The following is a 6,422-nucleotide window of genomic DNA, read 5'->3' as shown; positions in this document are numbered from 1 at the left end:
TTTTTCTTTCTTTCTCTCTCTCTCTCTCTCTCTTTTTTGTTTGTTTCTAACAGACATTGGAATGATATAACTTGGGAAATCCATACATATGGCTCAGTAGCTAGCTTCTGGCTACCTTGAATACCCTCTAAAGCTAATATTAATTGATTCTTTTATGGAATACAGTCATTACTTAAGCATGTATGCTAGAGTAGATATTATCAACATTTTTTATGTCATAAAGATCCTTGACAGTCTACTTAAGCCTATGGAATCTTTCTGTAGCAGATTAAAGGTGGCTGTAGTCTTTTGACACTTCTCTCAAAATGACTAGGGGTTTGCCTTTCTTTAAATCCTATTGACCTTAGTGGTTTATGAGTAATTGAGAGAAAGGAGGTGAGGTGACACTGCATGACATGAAAAGCAAGGTCAAAGTCTTGTTTCTTCTGTTTTAGCTTTATGGACTACTCTCTTACTGAATACTGCCTCTAGATGCTTCCCTTCCAGGACTCAGCCATTAAGATGTAAGAAGCCCATGGTACCAGGTGAGGTATATGCGTAGGCCACCCCATTTGAACTTCCAACCATCTTGGGTACCTAGCCCAGCTAAGGCTGCTGATGACTGCAACCCAGCCAACAGTGAACTGTAACCACATGAAGGATCACATATGACATCTGTTTACCTGGGCCTTTCTCAAATTTCTGATCCACAAAATCAATAGAAAATAAAATGGTCATTGTATGTGGATAAATTTTAGAGTAATTTGTTACCCAGTTGTAGCTAACCAGAACAGATTTTCAGAATAATCTTTTTAAATGCATGAAACAAAGCTTATAAAATTATAAAGAAAACTAATACCAAAATGTTATACTTTTTAAAAAATTTTGATTTTGAATCATTCAACTTATTTATTGTTGAGCCTTTAGGAAGAGCTAGTAGTAGATGTATAGCTATTCTAATTTTGAATCAATGGTGAGTAAAAAATGACAGTATAAATTATCTGCTACAATTTTATGAATTTGCATGTCATCCTTGGGCAGGGGCCATGCCAATCTTCTCTGTATCATTCCGATTTTAGTAGAAGTGCTGCAGAAGTGAGCACTATCTGCTGCAATTTTAATAAAATATAGAAATATGTGGGTACCTGAGTGGCTCAGTCAGTTGAGTGTCCGACACTTGATCTCAGCTCAGGTCTTGATCCTTAGGGCTGTGAGGTCAAGCCCTGTGTTGGGCTCCACATTGGATGTGGAGTCTACTTTATATGTAATTTCTTTCTTTCTTTCTTTCTTTCTTTCTTTCTTTCTTTCTTTCTTTCTATTTTTTTTTTTTTTTTTTTTAGAGAAAGGGAGCACACACGGGGTGGGGAGGGTCAGAGGGAGAGAGAGAATCTTAAGCAGGACCTTACCCATTGAAGAACCCAATGTGAGGCTCGATCTCAGGACCCTGAGATCATGACCTGAGCTGAAATCAAGAGCCAGATGCTCAACCAACTGAACTACCCAGGCCCCCCTATATGTAATTGCTAATAGTGAAAAATTTGCAAGTATTACTAAATCTACTATTGTTTCCTGTCATATTGAAGGACTTACTAATTTCTGTTAGATGTTAGTGAAAATAAATATTTTTCTGTACAAATTTACTGATCCTTTGGGATATCTTTGATGTGAGATTAAGAAACCCTGCTTTAGATTTTTCTCCTTCAGGTGCTTTTTTATACTCTACTTTCCAACTGGAATAAACTTCCTCCTCTGAATATTCAAAATTCAATCCATTATTTAAGAGCTCAAACATTTAAGAACTGAAATGTTACCTCCTCCACCAAGTCTTTGCTAACTCCACACCACCTCCAGTTCTAATCATTCCTCTGAGCTTCTAAATGATATTTGATCATTTAGGTCTATTTATATACAAGCTATATGTTCCCTAATAGAGCCAAATTTCTTTTTTAAAAAAGTATAAATGTCTTGTGAATATGTCTCTGAAACAAGCTGATTCTGTCTTTCAGAAACTAGCAAAAAATATTATGCTTAATAGGTCCACAATAAAGTTATATCAGATTGATCAGTAAATCCTAAAACTGGCTCATCACTAGAGTCACCTAAGATAATTTTTTAGCGAGCACTGTTTTTCATGCTCCAGGCCAATCTTTTGAATCATAGTCACTGGGGATGGGCCCAGGGCTCAGTATTTTAGTAAGCATACCCCCCACTCCTCCAAGTAATTCTTGTATGTGCAGCATGACACCAACCTGACTTTCAAAACCACTGGACAAAATAATAATATAGTAATAATAATAATGATTGTAATGATAATAATAATTGTAATAATAATAAATGGATCAAATAAGATCCCCTTGTCTGAGCCACCCTTCCAGATTGACACTCAACTGACTTGCTCTACCTTACCCACACTTGCTGCCTGAACACATCTTGGGCAAAGTTCTGGCCGAAGCGAGAACTCTTCAGTGTTTTAATGAGCATTAGGATCACTTCCCAGCTCACACTGATTTTTCTCATCTGTGAGAATCAGAGACATGAGGGGCCATGTCTGTGTTAGGTGACCCTCTCCTCTGCCCACAAATAATTCATCCAGTTACCTGAGTCAAGTTGACCAATCAGGAGCATTTCCTTGAAGAATCTGACTTTGAGATAAAGGGAGACAGTCTTTTCCTGGTAGTGAGAAAATGTGAGGTTTAGGAGCTCTTGCTGAGTAGAAAAGGAGATATGCAAAAGAAAATATAAAGCAGATGTACAGAAAGAACAGAATAAACCTCCTGGTGGTGATTCAGTTCCTAGTTCTAATTGTCCTTGAGGTCATCTACTCTCCACCCTCTCCCTGGACACTTGGCATATTCTCCACCATTCCGGTAAATATCCTTTTCATCCTGAGCTAGTTCAAGTTGGTTCCTACCTCTGGGGACCAAGAGTATCCTGATACTGAAATCGTCCCTTTCCCCACACCTCAATTCAAAGGGAAAGCTCCTTAAAATACCCCTGCCTCTTCTTTGCTTGGTGGCCCAGTCTGTTCTAACAGCTTGAGCCCACACTGAAATCTAGCCTTCCTGATCTCCTCTACATTGATCATCTGTATCACACAAACTGGCAGCCTTATTATCCTGTTCGGTCTTGCAGTGACTCATTGTTTTCAAATTCAAAATGATATTTTTAAGGCATTATTTCGCTATACCATTTTATACCTGGGAAGAACATCCGCGATTTCTAATCCAACCCCCTCAGTCGTACAGAAGGAGAAAATGACACTAAGAGAGAAGTGACTTCTCTAAAGTCACATAACATTTCTCAAAGTAAGTTCTGCTTGGGCACAACATCGATGAATATACAGTTCTCAAGATGAAGCCAGTTTACAGAGAGGTACATTATTTGCATTTTAAACAAATGGTGTTGCTCATAAGCATAGCAAAGTTTCTGAGAAATCCTGCAGAAAAAGAAAAGCTATTTAAATGGCTTGAACCCAATTTTCTGCAAATTTAAGTATAAAAATCTAGACTTACCAAACGCTTACTGATTTGCTGTTGTCTTTAGGTTGTACTTTGGTAACCTCTTCCTATTGACTTTCCTTCTTGTCCCAACCTAACAACATCTCAAGGAGAAATTTTATCATTCTCTCCTGCCACAGTTGGATGAGTAAGACTATTACCTTTCTTCAATTCTTTTTCTTAATCTAGAAGATTTAAACTGTTTCATTTTCAAGCCTATAACTTTCTTTTTTATTGAGATATAATTGACATATAATGTTATATTAGTTTCAGGCATGTACTCTTTATGATTTGACATATATATGTATAAAAAATATATAATATATGCATAGTAAATTTTGATATATAGAGTAAAACAATCACCCCACTAAGTCTACCTAACATCCATCACCACACATATTTCCATTTTTTTCTAATGATGAGAACTTTTAAGATATACTCTCTTAGCAACTTTCAAATATGCAAAAATGTATTGTTAATTATAGTCACTGTGCTGTATATTACATCCCCAGGATTTATTTATTTTATAACTAGAAGTCTGTGCCTTTTCACCACCTTCACTCATTCCCTCCCTACACCCTGCCTTTGGCAACCACCAATCTATCCCTTGTATCTATGGGTTAGTTTCTTTTTTTTTGTTTTTGTTTTTAGATTCCACATGTAACTGTGACTATATGTTTATGGGTTTTGTTTTCCCTGAATTAATTCACTTAGCATAATCCCGTCAAGTTCCATCCATGTTGTCACAAATAGTAGACTCTCCTTTTTTTATTGCTGAGTAATATTCCATTGTATGTATATGTGTGTGTGCGTAAACACACACATATATTTGCACCACATTTAACTTTCTATTCTACAGAAACATATTATGATATCTAATCTGTATTTAAAATATAGCCACTCCAACTCCATAATCAAATTCTGAGAGAAACAATCTGTCTTTCTCTCTCTGGTCTAAGCAGTAAGGAGGATAAACCTTTGGCTTCCGGATTAGAGATTTGGCTCACAGCTCAGTGAAAGCAGAATTCGTGCATGGAGTCTTACAACTGACAGGAATCTTTGAAATAATGTAAGCATCTTTATCTCACAGAAGCAGAGATTGAGATTCAGGATAGGGAGGTGACTTTCTCAAGGTCACATAGAGATTATTTCTTGGAGTTGAGATTCAAAGATGGGCTTTCAGCTTCGCCTTCCTGTATCCTTTCAACTAAGTTCCATCACCTTCACCAATCTCTGAGGGTGAATTATTTGGGCTCTCTCTCTTCCTTTCCTTTTCCCCATTTCCTCTTTCCTCTTCCCTCTCCCCTTTCTTCTCTTCTTCCCTTCTCCTCCTCTTCCTCCCCTTCCTTCTTCTCACTCCTCTTCCTTCTCCTTCTGTTGCTTTTATGTGGCAAAAATCGCCGTTAAATATTGAATATTTGAAATTCTTCTGTTATTGAGAAAATCTCCATACAATTAAAAAGCAATGGAGTATTGGTTCTCAAATATTTTTGTCTCCCAGACCTCCCTGGGATCATAGGAATGCAATAGGTCTTCTAGGCAGAAAGTGTGCCTATATGCACATGCCAGGAGACCTCTGCACACTTTCAGGGGTTCATTTAGAGCACCATAAATCTCATCCATGCAGTATACACCAGTATCTCCTTTCTTGTGCATACTGACTACTTGAGATTCTTGTAAAAATGAACATATAATAATTCAGTAGACCTGAGGGGAGGCCTGAGGATCTATCTGTATCACTAAAAGCCCCAGATGATGCCAAAATCCACAGGCTATACTTTTAGTCATAAGAGTATAGACCCAAATCACCATTTGCCTTGATTAGCCTCTGTAGTATACAGAAACTATCCATTTACATTCATTTTCCCTTTAAAAAAAAAGAAGAATTAATAATAGTTACAGCAACTTTGCAAGGTAAAAAGACAGAATATTCATAAATTTAAACAATTTTTATCCACCTACCCAAGTCATCTCCACCCAAAAAGGAATATAAAGATAAGAGTGGTCAAGGTAATGACTGAAAATGGTGAATCTAGTAAGTCATGGAGCTAGATTTTCGGACTCTCAAGTCATATACTTTCAATCATACTACATGGTCACATGATTAGAAAATCTCTCTCTAACACACGTGTACACACACAGGCATACATGGATAAAGTAAAATAAAGTCAATCATGCAAAGCTTTGGTAAGAGCTTTACAATGATAAGGAAATAAAAAGGCAAATTTCCTGAACACTGATTTTTCCTAATTTTGTATTCTCACTGGTAGAAGTTGAGCCTGTAGATTTGTAGAGCTTGGTTCTGCCACAGATTTGGTATATTTTCTTTGACAAGTTACTTAGCAGAGACTCAGATTCTATTTTTGTTAAATAATTGAGTTATACTTATTGAGACAGAAAATTCAGATTTTCTTTTTTCAGAATGCCTGTGTGTCCTGGGATCATAGATGACATGGGGACTAATTGGAAAACATTATCACTCATTACGGTTCAAATCCTTGATAATTCCCTCTCCTTCTTCCTCCTCTTCTGTTTTGTTTTTGTTCTTGTTTTTGTTTTCTGTCACTTGCCTGTGGGAACATAGGATCTGAGCCCCCTCGATGTGCTTGCTCTTACTTGTGGAGACATGAAGTCACACCAAATAAAGCACTTAAATAGTTCAGAAGCGTGAAGGGAGTTGATTTAAGGTCTATGAAATCCTATACACTCTCATTCTTCCTTACAATCAGGATAATCTCCAGTCTGGGATGGGAAGGCGCCATCACAATCTTTAAAAGGGACAGCTTTGGTTTTTCCAAGACCTTATCAATTTGGCAAGATTGATAAAAAGTGTGCATTAGTTTGGGTTTATTATAGGACAAATGTGGTTTTGGGTGTTGATAATGTTTACTTTGAAAATAATCTAGCGAAGTTTTGTCTTGCTTGAAGCGTAAACCACTAAGGTAA

The 6,422-nt window shown here is 37.0% G+C and overlaps 1 non-coding gene across 1 annotated transcript; it reads right to left on the bottom strand.

Moving 5' to 3' along the window:
- Positions 1–974: 974 nt before the first annotated feature.
- LOC129495346 (U6 spliceosomal RNA) lies at positions 975–1,082 on the bottom strand. Its single transcript, XR_008661505.1, has one exon. It is a non-coding gene; the product is annotated as a U6 spliceosomal RNA (small nuclear RNA).
- Positions 1,083–6,422: the final 5,340 nt, after the last annotated feature.

The sequence above is a fragment of the Nyctereutes procyonoides genome, unplaced genomic scaffold, assembly GCF_905146905.1.
Source record: "Nyctereutes procyonoides isolate TBG_1078 unplaced genomic scaffold, NYPRO_anot_genome, whole genome shotgun sequence".
NCBI classification, from domain to species: Eukaryota; Metazoa; Chordata; class Mammalia; order Carnivora; family Canidae; genus Nyctereutes; species Nyctereutes procyonoides.
The sequence above is the reverse complement of the archived record's forward strand: the minus strand, read 5'-3'. Positions and strand labels throughout refer to the sequence as shown.